The sequence below is a fragment of the Bactrocera tryoni genome, chromosome 5, assembly GCF_016617805.1.
Source record: "Bactrocera tryoni isolate S06 chromosome 5, CSIRO_BtryS06_freeze2, whole genome shotgun sequence".
Classification (NCBI taxonomy): Eukaryota; Metazoa; Arthropoda; class Insecta; order Diptera; family Tephritidae; genus Bactrocera; species Bactrocera tryoni.
In genome coordinates, this window is record NC_052503.1 from 28,685,794 (window position 1) to 28,705,269 (window position 19,476).

The window sequence follows — 19,476 nt, forward strand, 5'->3', positions numbered from 1 at the left end:
TAAAAAGTTATTGCGAAGAAAATATTGTTTCTGAAAAAATGGCGAATTTCTTAAATTTTATTAATTTTTTTAGGAACAGGTGGCAACGTTGTAGCAAAACCCATCCATAATATATATTTTTTTTGTAATGTATTTCAATAAAAATTTTTTTGTTTTGTAAATATCATGGCGAATTTCTCTATTTTTGTATAATTTTTTAGAATAAGGTGGCAACGTTGAAGCAAACAATTTAGTTTCTAAAAGAAAATCCATTCACCACTACATTGCATATTTATGTTTACATAAATGCTTGTATACATTGCATTTGCTCATGACACGCAAGTACAGTTACACGCTGCAGTTGTAAAAGTGTTACAGGGCCAACCAAACGAGCCTACTTGTGGGCCTTCACCTCAAAAGCAGTGCGTGTGCAAACAAGCAGGCCACACAGCTGTGCTGCTTCACATGGTCACACACATACACCCACACACTTACACCCATAAAGGACTCGCGGCTGCCGAGCCCTGCGAAGGGTCTACCGCGCACAGCTGTTACGTGCAATTGCACCTGCACATCAAGCTAACTGTACAAAGTGTTTGCAAGTGCGCGGCTGCCACCTTGTGTGTGTTATGGGTGCACGTGAGTACATGTGTGGGTGTTGGTGAGTGGTGGAAGTGCTCGAGTGTTGCACTTAAGTGCCGTTACGGTATACTGTCTGGCATTCGGTGCTCAAGGCGCCAATAAACTAGGTTAGGTCATAAATTAAAAATGGTGTCGTGTCCTAGTTTAACGGTAAACTGCACTCATACATCAGCAAACACAAACACATCTTTGAATAGTGTATATAAAAAGGATATTGGGTTGGCTACTCTTGGCAAAAAATAAGTTTCAGGGCGCGAAATTGGTGTTAACATGGCGGAGAGCCCCTCAATTACGTATGTTTATTGACGATGCTCAGAAAGTTGGTGGCGTTTGGTGCCGATAAGGAATTTTTAAGTGAAATAAGAAGCATAGTATGGAATCTATGTATTATTAATAGAAAAGAAATAAATCAAAACTGTGACCAAATAAAACAGGTTGTTTTCTGTATTTACATATTAAGGAGTGACAACCGTGACCTTGAAAAAATTATTTTCCACCAGGAACCAAAAAAATTTTGGACTCGAATACATCCAGTTCAGTAATTAGATCGCATTGCAGACCACCCTACTGCAAAAATTACGGTCTAAATTGACTGACTTATTGTATATGCTCGAGCTTGCCCCTCTCTTTTTTAGAAGATATCGAACTGAAACTTTGCCCGCGTCTTTTTCTTCCCAAAAAGCTGTTCCTTTGTCGGAAACGCGGATATCGGACCACTATAGCATATAGCTGCCATACAAGCTGACCGATCCGCCTCAAGTCCGTGTATGAAATCTTTTGTTAAAAGTGATCCATTTCGAAGTTCTCTATTTTTTTTAAAGAAAACACACAGAAACTTCAAATTTGATGGGAATGTTTATTATCATTTGAAAGAACATTCATTAGTATTTATTATTTGAGGATTATTTCTTTCAAATTTTGGCCGCGCCTACGTCTCAGATGGTCCATCCGTTGAGTTCAATTTTCGATTCTTGTTCAAGCATCTCGACTGCTAACTGGCGAATGACACGGGTGATGTTTTGCTCCAAGGCCTGAAACGAAGCGGGATTGTCTGCATACCCTTTAGACTACATATTCCTACAGGATATATCACATGATCTGGGTGGCCAATCGTCCGGCCCAAAATCTAGAATTATTTGCTTACCGAAGTGCTCTCTCGACATATGCATGTGATGTATGGGAAGTGGCACCGTCTTGTTGAAACCAAATATCGCCTAGGTCAAGAGCTTCAATTTCAAACATCAAATAGTCGGTTATTATGGCGCAATAACGGTCGTCGTTGACAGTTCCGTTTTCACTGGAATCATTTTTGAAGAAATATGGTCCGATGATTCCACCGGCTCACAAACCACACCAAGCCGTTGTTTTTGCTGGATGAAATGCCAGCTCTTGATTCTATTCAGGTTGCTTTTCGTCCCAAATTCGGCAATTTTTCTTGTTTACATAACCTGAGTCAGAAATGGGCCTCACTACTGAACAGAATTTGGCTCGAAACTATCTGATTTTCTTGGAACTTTTCTAGAGATTGTAGAGCGAAGCGATGTCGCTTGGGAATCTACCGTTCTTACACAAGTTGTGTACGCTGTTGTACGCTTTCCATTTAAGATCTGGTCGTAAGATATGCCCAGTCCTTCTATACGTCAGTCCGGATTGCTGCGAACGGCGCCGAATCGATTCTCCACCCGGTATTTGTGATGGTGATTTAGTTTATCTTTTGTAATTAATATTATTATTTTTTAATCATCTGCTCTTTGTAATGTTGTTGTTTGTTCATTTTTGTCTAAATATATATTTTTTTCTTTACAGTGTGTGATAAAAATGTGTGTACAGCATTCATAGTAATAGTAAAAGGTAAGTGAGTTCTTATTATTAATACAAATTTTTTCTTCTCTATTTTTTAATATATGCTTCATCATGGATCATACTGAATTGTAATCTTAATGTATGTGTATAAACTGAATTGCTGGTCAAAAAAAAAATTCTAGCATAATTTATTTTAAATGTGGTTTAGTAGGTTGCCTTTAATATTTCGGAATTTGGCAACCCTAGTGTTGCACCTTGGCAACTCACATCTTTAACGTAAAGTTTGACTTTTAGCTGTAATACTCTAAACGTTTTGTCATACGACCGCTATTTGTGTTGCTTAGAGTAACTTAAAATAATCACCTTGTTCAAAAAAGTAATTAAATCGCGAAAATTCAGCTTTATCAGCACGAGACGAGCAAGAAAGCATTTAGTATCCAAATATCCACCAAAATCATTTCAACACATTTTTGTCACAATCTATGTATGTATAAGTGAGTATTAATATTTTGTTCTTTACATTGAGGCGGGAATGGTAGTCCTTGCCACCATTTCTTTCAATAACTGAAGTTTTTTAAGAAAATTTTAATAATTTTTTTTTACGTAAAAAATATACTATTTATTACTTTAAAGTTTTGAAAGCATAGTTTTTGATCAGGTGGCAACCACAGCCATAAAATTAAATATTTAAATATTGATAGAGCAATATATTAATATCAAAAAATGTTGATTTTGTTTATTATTGTACAAATCTTAAACCATAATTTTTCGACAGTTGGCAACTATTGCAGTAAAAACAGTAAATATACATATATATAATAACAATATATGGAAGTACATATGTATTTTTGTAGTATTTTAAAAAAAATTATTTTAATTTTAAATAAATATTTTATAAAATAAATATTTTATTTAAAATTGATTAAGAGTATAAAATGTTCGGTGACACCCGAACTTAGCCCTTCCTTACTTGTTTTATTTAATTTTTTCATAAACTTTTTATTTAATTGATAAAATGTGGCAACTTCATCATGTGGCAATAAAGATATAAATCTGATGGAAGTGTTTATATTTGTAGTATTTTGAAAAAAAATTGTTAGCTTAATTTTTTCATAATTTCATCCACAAAAAAATGTGGCAGCTTTAGCAGTTGGCAACTTTGGCAATAAAGACAGAAAATATGTTATTATAAAAGACTTATCTAAAAAGACTTGTATTAGCTTTATTTTTCATATTTTTTTTTATAAAAAAATGTGGAAACTTTATTAAGTGGCAACTATCGCAAAAAATAAATATGCAATTATAGAAGCATTTGTGTAGAATTTGAAAAGATTTGTATTAGCTTGAATTTTTCATAGGTTTTTTATTTAATAACAAAAGTGTGGCAACCTTAGTAGGTGGCAACTATCGCAATAAAAACAGTTAATATATAAATTGAATAGAAGTATTTATATAGTATTTGAAAACATTTTTACCAGCTTAATTTGTTATATAATTTCTTTATTTAATTGAAAAAATGTGGCAACGCTATAAAAATATATTCTATTAATTTTTTTTAAACTACTTTCTGAGATGGGAAATTTGGAATTATTTCCATTTTTAATTTGTTATATAATTTCATTATTTAATTGAAAAAATGTGGCAACCTTATAAATATAAAAATTTGCTCATCACATTTTTTCAAGCTACCTCCTGAGATAGAAAATTTAGTACCACTTTAATATGAAAATTTTTTATACCAAAAAAATTACTCATTTACTTAGCTGACGTACAGCTATAAGCACTTTTCTTGATATTTGTTTGTATTTATTATATACTAAACTATATACATATGTACATATGTAAGTATGTGCAGCCTCATTTTACTACGTCCATTTACTACGCCAAACTGTTTACAACCATTATTTGCACAAAAATAATGCAAACATTGTTGTTGCACACTTAACGTTCGTTGCAACAAAAGCTCAACTAAGCACAAGAACAAATGCGGCACGAGTATAATTGCAGCAAATCGGCTAAGCTTCGCCAAGCGCACACAATTGCAGACAAGAGCTGCATATAATGCATATATGTGGGCTAAAGTACATAAGAGCCTACATACATATATGTATGTGTATATGTGTATGTGAGTATATATAAATATATATAATGTACTCGCACAATTTGCCCCAGTCCCAGTTTCGTTGCAAGGCCCGACCTTGGCGCACAGCACTGACCCGCTTTCGGGCTCTACTCGCTGCTAAAGCCAATACTATATACTCTTTTTTTCCATATGTCGCAAACTCGTCGCACACTTTGCGCTTTCGTGGCGGCGACGGCAGCGCCGGCTCACCCCACCTGCTCACCCCGCGTGGCCTGGCGCTTCGTGTTTGGCGCTGCAATTTGCTGCATTACACTGCACTTTGCGCTTAGCTAGTGGCGCTTGTACACACACACACCCATACTTCTTTATATATAATACATATTCACACAAATATTTGCGGCAGGTGAGCTGAAGTGGCCAATACAGCGGCGCAGCAATAGTGGCGCCACATGTCGCAACGAGACAGACGAGTCGCTTTGATGTGCCTTTGAGCTACTAACATAATTATCGACGCACACATGCATATACATATACTTACATACATTCTTACATACTCACATATATAGTTAGTACCCTGAGTCCACACAGGAAAGGGCCTTGCAATGGGCCAATTGTGTGTTCGCTAATTGAAATGATTGGCTATTTGATTGCAATTTAATGTAAATGGAAATGGAAATGTAAATAGTCGCATTGACAGCGCAAATTTATAAAATAATAGCGCCTCTATACGAGCAGGGCGAGTTCTCGTGTTTGCGAAATGTCAATATGAAATAGAATTAGTCTGGGTCTGTATGCTATTTAAGTGTCATAAATAATTAAGAAGCGATAAGTTGAAGTTGTCAAAGACTAAATTTGTCGCTTGACCAAGTTGTATTAGAGCTTCTGAGTCCGAACTTCATTGATCTTACTGAGTTTTTTTTCTCGACAAGACTACCAAAAAATACTTCATTAATACTCAGCCTTTATTAACACAGGCAACCTATGCAACCTGCGTCTGAAACTGCCTTCGACGCCAAGTAAAAACTACTTTCTTTCAAAAGGCCAACAATATTTAAACCTTGTCTTTCAAGTTCTTATCAGCCAAAGTCATAATGATCCGATTTCAGCGATCTTCCCTTACAGTCAAAGCACGGAGACTCTAAGTAGGTTTAGTAGAAAAGAACATGAGGCTAAAAGACTACTTCTTAGTTTTCCAAACTCGCCTCAGGGTTAGATAAGCGATTTTACTGACGATTGCGGCAATTTTCATAAATAGTCTCTGCGCTTTATAATCTTTAAAAACAAGAAAAAAATATGGCTTCGGTATAACTTACACCAATACAAAAGATGCCATACAGATCTTGATTTCATCGGTCAGTTTATATAACAGATATATGCTATATGGTAGTCCGAGCTGAACCATTTTTTCGCAGATTACACCGCTTCATCAGCATGTGTAGTGCACTAGAGTTCACTCCAACCATGGCAATCAACGTTATTATGCACATGGTGCCCGTAGACATCATCGGAAGGTGTATGGCTGCATAAATTGTTATCAGACTGAAAAAATCTGGTTTCCTATATGAACGCGTGTCTGAATACTCGAAAATACTCACACGCTTTGACTTCATACCGGATCACTTGGATCATGGCGGTCGCCAAACCGAACTGGCTTCTTCTCTGCCAATATAGCGAAGAAGGAATTGTGGCTGGGAAGAAGCCGTTTGTGGAGAGGGGCAAGGAGCTTCTTTACGGATGGGTCAATACTTGGGGGAAGGGGTTAACTGTCAGGAGTTCTTTATCAACTCCAGCTGCAGACTTCCAAATTATAGCTGTGTTTTCCAAGCCGAGGTTACAGTCAACAGATCTACTGCTCCGAGTGTAACTACTTAATTGAGGTTGACAAGACCACCATCGGTACATGTGCTGTTGCAGAATCTCGCCTTCAGTAAGGCTAGCCTCTTCCTAGTTTTGGTGGTTTTAACAGATCATCTATTGGCGTCCATGTTGTGAGGCTGAGAGTTTTACCATACGCCATCTGCAGAGACTGTATGGGAGAAGACGAGGAGGAAGCAACACTTGGTAGCGCATAACTTCAGACATCCCACCAAACTGGCAGGAATTCACAAAGGACTACTTATAGCAGTTCACTTGCGATCTCTCTTGATTAGCCAACTAATATAACCTAAACTAAACGCTTCTTTTGACAATATTTTTGCCAAAATTCACTTCTTCGGAGATTGACGATGCCTTGAAAAATAAAAAAAGTTTTTCATACAAGAACTTGATTGTGACCGTTCAGTTTCTATGACAGCTGATAAATAGGAATTGCTCTCTTAGTGAGTGTTTAGTGACTTCACAGATCGTTCCGTCTTTTTGCAAATAAAAACAAAATCAAACTTAATTATTTCATAGTGGGTCAATTCGACAACATGGTTTCTTATCATACCATAAGTATAATTGATATTCTCTAGGTGTTTAGTGCCTTTATCTTTATCTGGTGTTGCCTCCATATTCATAATTTCGGCTCAATTCGTTGCTTTGGTTCATATTCACTCTTTCTTTAGAAGCTATCTTCATCTAGCACAGAAAAGAAGTCGTACCGCTTCGAAAAAGGCTTCCGCCGTATCATCTGAGTTCTTTCTGTGGCAGTCTATATCTAAAAAGCATTTTTGAGTCGACCATATTTTAACCGTAGCTTACTCTGCTTTTAGTAAGTGTTGAAAAAACAAAGAATGTTTCAGCTCTGTAGTCTGTAGTCTTACTTAAATAACAGTCAATCCAAGGACCACCTCTAAGGTCACTTTATAACTATTCGAACAATAGGGTCACCTAAACAAATTTCTGATGCTGAACCGAAATTTTTCTTAGAATTTTTAAATTCTGACATTTCGAGCATTAAATCTTTTTGCCACTCCAAGGAACCCTGTAATCTCATCTGTGTTGGTCTTGTGTAGCTTTTTCAGCATCTTAGATTTAGCAGTTTCGTCAGATTCACTTTCTTTCGTTTCTTCGACTGGTTTTTTTTTACCGCTTTCTGTCATGAGGTCTGTGGGGCATTTAAGGTGTCCTAATTACGAACTAAGTTCAAAAATTCTCCATCACGTATAGCTATAGGGTGGTAGTTTGACCCCTGCATCTCTTAACTATAATAATATTAGAAAATTTTTGGTTGAAAAGTGAGAAGCTTGCGCGCAGGACCGTAGTCAGTCGCACTTAGGCCATCATTAGGCTCATTGTGCTCCCGGTGGTAGGTAACCAATTCAAGCCCTATTCAGCAGCTCAGTGGATTTGGTAAGACAAAAAACATGATTCTTTTCCAGCCCAGTTGCCCTAAGTTGGAGTATTGGAAGCCGTGGAATATTATCTTTCTCATCTGGCTAAAGGCTTGGCATGCCCTGCATTACGCCGAATCCACTTTCCGCATTTTCTGAAGATGACTTTTTTAGGGAAGGTGCTCTGCGATGACAGCCTCAATATTACTAAGCTGATTTTTGCCTAAAAGTAGGAGCTTTTTGATCCGCCCAGCGATTTTTACCCGTCCACTCCTCTCAAATGCCTCCGACGTTCGAATATTTCCCCTATTTTCTTATCTCCACATTTGCTGATCTCATGTGCAAAGACATTTCTCAATCTCAAAATTTTCATAATATGCAAAACCCATTGCAAAACACCTTGAAAGTTGCGAAAACATTGCAAAACAAAGCAAAATAGGCCGTCGTCGCCTTGCCACCGAAGACTGTTGTGTATGCAATGTTGCAACTGCCACACACTCAAAGTAGACAAAGTGTTGCATCTGTGGAAGATTTGCCAATCACTTCATTTTTCCGACTTTACAAAATCAAAATTTGCATGCGACAACGAAATCCATTTATTTACATATCCACGCAGCCACATCCATGTGGGATATTTTACGCCAGCCGCAAGGCATTTCGCAAGGGCGATAAATAATTCATGGCTAGATTATTGCGCCATGCTTTCATGCAACGACTGCCGACTTCCGACTGCCGACTGCTAGGCCTGCCGGCTACCCAAAACGTCTAGCAAATCTTACTAAATGCTTGAGTATCCACGGCGTGGAGCAGCATGCTCCCTATTGGAAATTAGAGACGACAAAATTGCTGACGAAGAAAATGAAGGGCTTTTAGAGATGTCACACGCAAGCAGGCGTTTCCGCGTAAATTATATCGAGAGAGCGAGTCGCCAGACGGCAACCGCCGCCGGATGCATGGATCGTTGCAACTTCGCTGACTCATGTCCGAAAGGGAATAACACGTGACGCAACAACTACCAAGTGAAATAGTTTACAACTTTCTTGCGACCAAGTAGCCGCCGCCGTTCTGCCGCTGCCCTGCTTACAATGGACGTGTGAAACGGCTGCACTTAAGACGAGCTCCGCCAACCCCTTCCGCGTTGCATTTGCATGTGAGTTCCGCGAAAACACTGCGCCATAATTGAGGTGACGATGATGTTGACAGCCCAATTGCATATGCAGACCGCGAAAGACGGCAACAACAACAGCAGATAGATTCATTTCTTTAGTGCAACATGTGATTCACGACTTAGCACGGCGCGCAGTCGAGTGAACAATTGAGTCCAGCGCATCTTGCAGCTCTGCGGATGGCGACTGTTTTTGCAAGTGTTGTGGTTGTTGGTCTTATTGGTGGCGGTGTAGTGAAATTTAACTTGCGGCACGGTCTGGTGGCTACTGCGGCCGCCGCCATCTATGCAGTTATTGTGACTTTCATTGCTGACGCTGTGGCTGTGGTTGTGGTTGCTATTGTTGGTGTTGCGTGTGAGATTTATATTTCTTGAGAACTACGCTAATGCGAGCGCTGTCGCCGTTACAACTAGCTTTAGTCAGCGCGAACACCCAGACACATCAGTCTGGTCCACTTGATGCTCAGCGAAGCGCTCGCCGCCAAATGACTGTGGCCAGGCAGGCAAGCCAGCCAGCCAGCCAGCCCACCAGAAAGCCATCTAAGCGGCAGGCTGTTGTGTTGCAGGCTTTATTTCTTTCTTCAATTGCGTATGACGACGGCCCGTACGAGACGAGATTGTTTTATGGGGTGGCGGCATGGCACGCTTGGTTACACAATCGTTACGGGATACTTGTCTAAACTGCACACATACAGCCCCAGTGTAGTACTTGCCACCGTCGCATCGTGGCGGCTCATACTCGTACTCATATGAGGATTGCATGTTGTTGCGCTGATGAGCTTGCCACATTGTAATTGTGTATTGAGACCGTAATATTTCGACTGTTCTCTTCAAGTGTTTCGCTGTGTTGCAAATGTGTGCTGGCATGCACATATCGCGGTGCAACGGCTGGCGTCAGGTTCACTGACGCCACACTTCCAACTGACAAGTGCACATTGCGTGTGTTGCACGAAATGTAATCGGCGCAGAAAACTACTTAAGAAAAGCAGTTAATGTGAATCAGATGTCTGTAGAGATTAGACACAGAGAAGAAGAGATGGTTTTGTCTCACGACCAAGACCAAAGAACTAAAGATCGTCCAAAAAAAGTTTTTCTTCGGTAACTGAATGACTCCGTTACAATTCCATTCTAATCAGATGTCTGAGGAGATTAGATAAAGAGAAGGAGAAATGCACCAGTAGTGGTGGTAGTGGAGTTGTGACTGAGCTAATACGGCTTAGTCTCACCAAGGCCAAAGAACTGAAGATCTTCCAAAATAAGTTTCCTTTCGGTAACTGAATGGCTCCGTTACAGTTCCATTATAGATTGAAGACGGTTCAGCTTAGTTCGGGTTGTCGACTTATTCCTTGTAATATCGTTGACAGTCGCTGCAAGAAGGAAGTCCTTAATTTGGTCGCAAATGTAAAGTACTCAGAAGTCGGAATTCTTCGTTTTGTGTTTGTTTGGACAGGAAAGCTCTGTTGCCACCAATTTTTAACGTTACCTCATTACTAAAGAGCTTCTGCTCCGGTCCATTTACACGGACAAAAAGTAATCCACTAAGATGGACTATACAAGACACGGATGCTGGGGCCCTATTCTGTACCTCGATTCGTAAATGTATTCTATTCGAAATTCGGATCTACTTTATAATTATGCGAAAGTTGGACCACCCTGTGCCAGAATAAATACCTACAATTTTCGTTTTTGCTTTCTACAAATCAAAAGCTAACGAATATTTTATTCGAAAATTGGCTTGAAAATCCGAAAATCGAGTTACAGAATATAAAAAATCCGAATTCGAGTAAACTTTTTTTCGAATCGAGTTACAGAATAGGCCCCCTGGTCTAAAGGAAACTATATGTATCACAGTTTCAGAAGCAATCTTCTTCCAATGAAAGGAGTATAAAACTAAATTTTTGAATTCGGCTTGGTCTTTCCGCCCTCATTGAGTATTTCCATACTTAAAGAAATAGATCATCCTAATGAGGTTCGGGACCAATGTAGCGTTAAAACAAATATTTACGCCATAAAAGTATGCATTTTGAAGACCACTTCCATCACGCCCAACAAGCTCCTTGAATTATTTAGAGTGTTGGACCTTTGTGACCATACGTCGCAGTGCGAAACCTCAATTATTTTCTATCCATGCGTTTTAGAAGCTATAAGATCCAGGCCATCGGAGAACTTCTGGAAACTTCCGAAGATCCTGCGCAAGGCGAAAGGAATCTGTAACCTTACCGACGGAAGCTCTTGGTATTATTCAGAGTGTTGGACCTTTCTGATCATAGGTCGCAGTGCACAACCTCAATTATTTTCTGTCCATGCGTTTTAGAAGCTATAAGATCAAGGCCATCAGAGAACTTCTGGAAACTTCCGAAGATCCTGCGCAACGCGAAAGGAATGTACTGTAACCTTACCGACGGAAGCTCTTGGTATCATTCAGAGTGTTGGACCTTTGTGACCATCGGTCGCAGTGCATAATCTCAATTATTTTCTATCCATGCGTTTTAGAAGCTATAAGATCCAGGCCATCGGAGAACTTCTGGAAACTTCCGAAGATCCTGCGCAACGCGAAAGGAATGTACTGTAACCTTACCGACGGAAGCTCTTGGTATCATTCAGAGTGTTGGACCTTTGTGACCATCGGTCGCAGTGCATAACCTCAATTATTTTCTATCCATGCGTTTTAGAAGCTATAAGATCCAGGCCATCGGAGAACTTCTGGAACCTTCCGAAGACCCTGCAGAACGTGAAAGGAATGTATTGTAACCTTACCGATGGTAGAACATTTCATAATACGGTTGTTGGATAGTATTTGATACCAAGAAGGAGGACTAATTGAAAAAAGATCTAGTTGACTTACAAAGTTACAGTTTAAATTAGGTTTAGAGCTTTGTATGAGTCTATTTATACTGGTATCCGTTGCAGAAATTCAACGATCGCGAAGATTTCGATGTAGAAAATTTGTGTAAAGCCGACCATCGTGAGATCAATTTCGCTTTGGTCGGGAAGTGGGAACATTCGTCCACAACCAAGAATCTCTGATAGATATTCGTATGATAAACCCCAACACGTCGTAGGAACTTGTTGGAAATGACAGACTGGTTCTTCGACATTTTTAACACAGTTTCATTCCTTTCGTCTTTTACCAGTGCAGTCCCACAATCGTACCGTGCTCGTATTCATGCGTACGAGCGCATTATGTGACAACCGTTATTTCCGGCTCATAAACGCGCCACTCTAAATTTGATTGGACGTCATAAAGTCGGCATTCCAGCAGCGGACACGTTACTTATTACCACGCGGCGCGTTTCCTCAATCGATTGCATGCCTCATGGCAAGCGCAACACTTAAAGATTTTTTATGACGCATTTGATGGTTGTCGCGGATAACAGCGCGTGCAGCTGTGACAGTGTTGCCCAAGTAGAGAAACAATTTGCATGCGTAATACACGTCGTTAGTGGCCAAAGGGTGATCCACAGCGCTGACAATAAAATGCAACGCGCTCACAGTGGATTACTTGGGTTACGGCGGCACAAGATTTAGCGTAAAAAATTAAAGAACGAAAAGTTTTAGGAAACGAAATTAGAAAAATCCATTAGAACCAAGCTCAGAAAAGTCCATGACGCTTAGACTTGAAGCGTATTTGTACTTACCTTTATATAAGATTATAGAGGACCGATCTGTATATTGCTAACTAGTGTTGTTCCTCCTAAAGTGCGTGGTCAAAGCCCAATTTTAATATGTTGTCCTAGTCTTGTCTTCTTTATCTACATTTAAGCCGAGCCAGTGCCTTATTTGACGTCTCAACATGTTACTCTTTAGTTAGGTTAGGCCAAATTCAGTGGATCAGCGGTTACTCCACAAAATTTTGTATTATTTTAAAATGGAAGTGAAAGCTCTTTTGGTTTCATTTCGTTTGGATTTCCTTAAGTCTTTTCACCTGCCAGACCAGTAAATATGTAGAGATACCCGACAATTGATTACTGGAATGTGAAGATTAATGAGCTCCAAATCAAAAAAAAGTTTATCGTATCTTCGACAGTCGGGTCTATGTAAACAACAGAGTGGAACTTATATCCATCCATGGATTGGCACCACGTCGGTAGTTTTAACAATTACTTCGATATCATGCCAATAGCACATCTTCGCGAACAACTACTGTTCAGTCACTTAGATAGAATAGTGTTGGATTCAAGAAACGGCCGTAAAACAGCCTCATATATAATTAGGGTATCCGCAAAGTGGACGCTAAAAGCCGAGACGAGTGTTTCCTATTTACACAACACGCGCATTTATACTCGGCTCGGTTTTAAGCGTTCACTCTGCGGACACCGTTAGTAGTTTTAGCAATCAAGACTAATTTTGCTTGCTCTTCCTTAGCTCGTGATAAGAATTTTATAGAAGTAAGCAGCCTCTTCGACTTACAACCAGGGAACGCTGTGAAGTACCATACCACAGGAGCTTTTACACAAAATCTCGACTCAACTTCACGGATTTAATTTCTCGAAATTCTCATTTTGCCTACCTGAGCTGTAGAGATATGTGGGATTTTCTGTATACTAAACGAATTTCTTCATTATGTTTACAGAAGCTCCTTTCCACCGCAATCCATTTTGTCTCCGACCCTAGTATTGCAATCTGGAAACTGACAACTTGATTTGACATTTTTGATGTTATGCATAATCGGAACGTTTTGACATACAACCGCTATGAACATTCTCGAACATTTTCACGCGATTATTTACACAACGCTAGTTAACTCACCAACAGTTCATCGATCAACTTATGGTAATTCAATTTTTGGCGAGGAAGCTTTATCTATGGTATGATGAATTCAATCGAGGGCGCAGATTTTCTTCTTCTTATTTACTGACTTAGACACCACTTACTAGATTATAGCCGAGTTAACAACAGCGCGCCAGTCGATTTTTCTTTTCGCTACGTGGCGCCAATTGGATATTCCAAGTGAAGCCAGATCCTTCTCCAATTGGTCCTTGCTCCGAGTGGAGGTCTTCCTCTTCCTCTACTTCCTCAGGCGGGTACTGCGTCGAATTCTTTCAGAACTGGAGTGTTTTCGTTCATTTGGACAACATGACCTAGCGGGCGTAGCCGCTGTTTTTTAATTCGCTGAACTATGTCAATGTCTACAGCTCATCGTACCCATCGAATGCGATATTCGTCGTGGCCAACGCACAAAGGACCATAAATCTTTCGCAGAACCTTTCTCTCGAAAACTCGCAACCCCTCCACACCGTTGTGCGCTGGGCTTGAGATCCGCCGCGTGAAAAACAGTACCAACGAAAACTAATCAAGGGTGCAGATCGCTCCTAGAAAAGTTTCGTGAAGCACTTCCAAACTCAGTTGTTGTTCCGGAAGCTATTGATGCTGTGTGTAAACTGATATTTCAAGATCGTCATGCGACCTATCGTGAGATAGAGTCCACTATAGGCATTAGTGGGACCAGTACATATTTAGTATTTCATGAACACTTGACGATAAAAAATATTTGGTCACGTTGGAGCCCACACAGTTTGTCGATCGCTCAAAATCGACTGAAACAATTGCATTTTCCAGCACTCAAACCTTCAAATTGATGAGTCATCCACTGTATAGTTCTAGCGTGGTACCGAATGACTTCTTTTCTATTCCCATAAGTAAAAGATAAACTAATAGATCCACGTTTTTCGACACGTGATGAGGCGGTTGATGAGCTCAGAACGCTTGCTTTGGAGATACCTCAACCAGATTGGCAAAAGTGCTTCGGAAATTGGTACAAACGCTTGCAAAATTTTATAGATCTCTATGGAGTATATACTGAAACCCCATAGAGCGATTTTCGTTGACTAATATTTGATTTTGTTCTCTAATACCGAAAGATAAAAGGCAAACATACGTGTCTACATACACACATGTATTCATATTGGCCGCTTTGAATGGTTTTGGATGAAATATTGAAACAGTTAGACGACGACCAAGAATCGCCTCAGTTCAAGGAGCCATGCTGTAAGCTTAAGCACTTAAGTGCAGACACACGCACTGTGGCAAGACTTGTACGAGTATGGCGGGAGCGGGGCACCGACGGACAACGCCAATGTGTCCGCTGTCACCACTGGATATAAATTGCTCAATTCAAAAGCGAAGAAATGCACTTATGTTGAATAAATAATGGCGCAGAGTGCTTTATATTGGCAATATATTCTGTAAATTCTGGCAATCTTGGTTATAGTTTGGTTAGCTCAAGTTGTTGCTGTTGTTGTTGCTCTTGTAATGACCATGTTGCAGTTATTGTTAACCCGCTGTTGCCGAAGCTTCGCAGATATTTATTTACTTCTGTTCATCGTTTCTCAATTTGTTGCTTTTGTTGTTGCCTTTACAGTCATTGGTTTTATTACAGGCATGTACTTGGAACCAAAGATTCATTGAATGAGAATTACAACAAATGTTTGCTTGTAATGCAGATATTGTTTGGACAGCGCGGCATGAGGCATGACATAATACGGCGATTTTTCGAAGTTCGAGTCTTTTCAGCTGAAATTTCTTTCGGTAATGGCATGGTTCGGACGTACAAAGTCACTTTGGTAAGCTGTGCTGATGTCTCCATTAGATTACTTACCATCTCAGACCCGGAACGTATTCTCTATTTTCTCTACAGAGCTTTGCTGATGTCTTCATTAGATTACTTACCATCTTAGACCCGCAACATACTTTACCTTTTCTCTCGACCAGCTTTATAATTAATTATTGGCCGTGTGACATTTTTCTTTTTCGAAACGGCTTTGCAGAACACTCCATGGGTCCATTGAAGCCATTCGCTTGCCACAAATTTATTTGGCCGGCTAATATCTACTTGAGTCAATTGGTCGGGTTCGTAGAAAATATGGCAACCAAGAGGATTCTACCTTGGTTTGGCGAAAGCTGGGCAGGGAAGAAGAAATTCTCTAGTTGCTTTCACCTCATCTTCCTCCTTGCAACTTTGGCAAGTTTAAAGTCCTCTAAAATTTTTAGCCTAACGAGTAAGTGGCAATAGAATATTGTCCAGTTGGGGTACCTATCATGCCAGCCATTTGAACTCTTCTGCTAAGCGCTAGTATGAAACTATTTGACGTTTTACGTTCCATTTTGAGCTGGAAGATGTTCACAACCCAACAAGTGCTGTACAGTTTCCGACGACTCCGCTGTGGCTAGGCGCACAGAGAAGTTTAATATGGAAGTAGATTTTAACGTACTGTCATAGAGCTCTGCTATCGAAGTGATGCCGCACTTCATTGAATTACATCTCCTGCTTCCTTAATAGCTGTCGCTTTTGCTTAAAAGGAACGACTGTAGTTTGATAGTCTGAAAGAAGAGTTGTTTCAGAGCTCCCGACAGAAGAATCCATCTTCAATATTGCCCTTGAGCTTCGATCCATCTGTGAAAAAAGCTCACTGATACATGTTACCGCCTGTAGCAGACTACGCATCGAAGTGGCTCAAGTCAACAAAGATGCAATCGAAGTAAGCTACTATTTCGGAATGTTCTTCTGTTGGACCCTTAATGTGTCCAGCTTCTTGGAGAAAATGTTGTCAGTGCGTGTGATTTGATCAGATTTCACAGGCATGTTAGAAATTATTCCTTCATGGGAGAATTCTAAAGTCTTTATTCACATGAATCATGAGTTCATGCAGTAAGTCATGGGCCATCTGTGCTCTCGGCAGACGGTATTTCACAGAACTTTCTAATAAAAGATATCAGGAAGTATATATGATATATGCTTCTACATGCGCATACTGAACTACTTTAAACATAAAATTCTGAAGAATGAGAATTGATCATAAGCCATAAAGCTAAAAACAAATATTTCATACAGCATTTAAGTGCTGAACGGAAAAATTTTGTACCAGAACTGGAGCCGCTTGACTTTTCCAAGCGACGTCACTTCGCTCTATGGGCTCTTAAAAAGTTCCAAGAAGATGCAACGTTTTCGAGCTAAATTTTGTTCAGCGATGAGGCCCATTTCTGGGTGTGTTCAGAGCTGCCATTTCATTCAGAAAAAACAACGATTTAGTGTGGTTTCTTCTCTAAAAAGGACGCCGGTGAGATCGTAACCGTCAATGGCGACCGTTATCGCCTGATTGAAGCTCATGATCTCTGGATCATTTGATTTCAACAAGACGGTGCCACTTTCCACACATCGCATCAATCAATGGATTTATTGAAAGAACACTTCGGTGAGCAGATAATTTCATGCTTTGGGCCGGTCGATTGGCCACCAAGATCGTGTGATATCACATCGTTAGAATTTTTCATGTGAGTGAATGTAAAGTCTAAAGTCTATGCGATTCGCTTCGATTCAGCCCTCGGAGCAAAATATCATGCGTGTCTTTCGCCAGTTACCAGATGCGACGCTCGAACGAATCATCGAAAATCGGACTCAACCGATGGACTATCTGAGACGTAGACGTGGCCAACATTTGAAAGAGATAATCTTCAAAAAATAAATGCAAAAGGATGTTCTTTCGAATGATAGTAAACATGCTTCATTAAATTTGAGGCTTCTGCGTTTTCTCTTTAAAAAAAGTAGAGAACCTGGAAATGGATCACCTTTTCTATTAAAAATACAGAGATAGAGAAAGGCTTTTATACGAAATCTATGGAGAAGAAAGTGATTGGTATTTTGTAAGATTCATATGTCGATCAAATAGGGAATCTTGGAAAAGAAATTTCAATCTCTTTACTAAAGTTATAAAAAAACGCAGTCATGGCCAAAAGTACGAGACTAGTCGTTATCGTTATCGTGGACGTTTTTGAGGCACTGAAAACTATAGGTAACATTACATTGGATCAGTATTCCTAAGAAGGAGAGTAAAGAGTCAGGTTTGTGACAAATGTGATCGCTGCTGTAATCTACAACTATTTGCATTCACCGAGATCGATGATCGAACCGGCTGAATTCTCCTTTTAAAAATTAAACCTTCAAGGCCAATGTGGACGGCCTTTTTTTGGAATGATTCACACGTTTGCCGATTTTTCTTTAACACCATAGTTAGAACCGTGATGAATTTCGGCATTTTAGTCTACCGATTCATCAGTAAAGAAAAAGAAGTAGTCCACCAATTCAGCTGAAAGCGCTCTCTTGATGGTATTACTGTTCGAAAATGCGAAGAAGAGAGAAAAAGTAGAGCGCTCGCGAAATAATTTAATTTAAACTAAAAAACGACTGCAAATTAATATTTCTCACCGCAAACTGTTTGCCGACAAAGTGGTAACAATAAAAAAAATTGCATATGATAATCATAAAATCACACAGTGCAAAAATTGTGCACCACATAGGGGGCAAGACTCCGCGAGGAGTACGTCGTGAAACTATTTTATTACTTGTTAAGACAGTAAAAAACAAAATTATTGCGAAATAATAATAAAAGCAGACTTGTAAAGACGCCGACACCGAGAACAACAACAAAACCAACACTAGACAACAATAACAGAAACAACAACGCCACAATCACTTGCATTAACAACAACAATGGCAGTCAATTGAAAAACTAAACGCGTACAAAAACAAGCAGGCACCGAAGTCGGTGGGCGTGGGGGCTGAGGGGCGTGTGAGCGAATATCTCGTTGCAACAGTGAGGGGGTAGAGAGGCTTTGACGGCTGTTGCTGGAATGCGCCACGAAAACAAAGACACGCAAGTCATAAAAACACGCACCTCACGGGCACTCACACACACACACAATAATACATGCACACACACGAGTAATGATTTGCCTACTGTTATTTTTAGCTTTTGTTCGAGCTGCTTTCTTGCTGTTGTTGTTGTGGGGCCACTATTTATTGCTGACTATGGCACATACAAATGGTGTCATTGTTGTTGCTGTTGTTGCTGATGATTTTTGCAATTTAACAGCTTTCGGTGCAGCCAAGCGACTACGAAGCCAGTCCGCAACCACCTTGACTGCCTCAAGCCTCACACTCGGTGTCGTGCCCGCTCTTCTCATCGCTGCTGTTCACTGTTTGGACTTTGGACCGAGTCTAATGTGTGTGGCTAAAATAGAAACAGTTCCGCAATGCGAAACAGCAGTCAAAACAAAGATCGACACACAGCGACACCGACACCGACACCAACACGACAAAGCGACGGCGCAGCGCGCAGAGCAAAGTGAAAATGAAACCAAAACAAAGTCGAAACGTCGCGTCGCCGCGGAAAGAGTCGCTGTCTTTCAATGAAATCAAATACGAACGTTGCAGTGCGGTGGGTTGGTGGGGCGGTTGGGCTGCGCTGACGTGTTGCACTTAGTGTGATTTTCCAAAGCGTTGAAACCGACATGAATGGTGAAACGCTTTGCGACACCTAAGCAAAGCCACAAATGCGCTGATGAGGTACAAAATTGGACCTGCGTTATACAATGATTTCGAAAATGCTGACTGCATTCGTAGTCTAAACACTTATGAGGGGTTTTCTCCAATTCTAAATACTCGCGAGGCTTTGAACACCTCTTCTTTATTCATGGATCTATGTTAGGAGTCTATTTCAAAGAGAACTTTTTGTGTTTTACAAAAGCGACTCAGCCCGTGATAAACTGAAACC

General features: G+C 40.0%; 1 long non-coding RNA gene across 1 annotated transcript in view; it reads left to right on the top strand.

Annotated features, from left to right (window-relative positions):
- LOC120776664 overlaps nt 1-19,476 on the top strand; it is a 193,176-nt gene that overhangs the window by 109,935 nt on the left and 63,765 nt on the right. Inside the window, exon 3 of the long non-coding RNA XR_005705450.1 lies at nt 2,428-2,472. This is a non-coding gene — a long non-coding RNA (uncharacterized LOC120776664). The remainder of the gene's footprint in view (nt 1-2,427; nt 2,473-19,476) is intronic.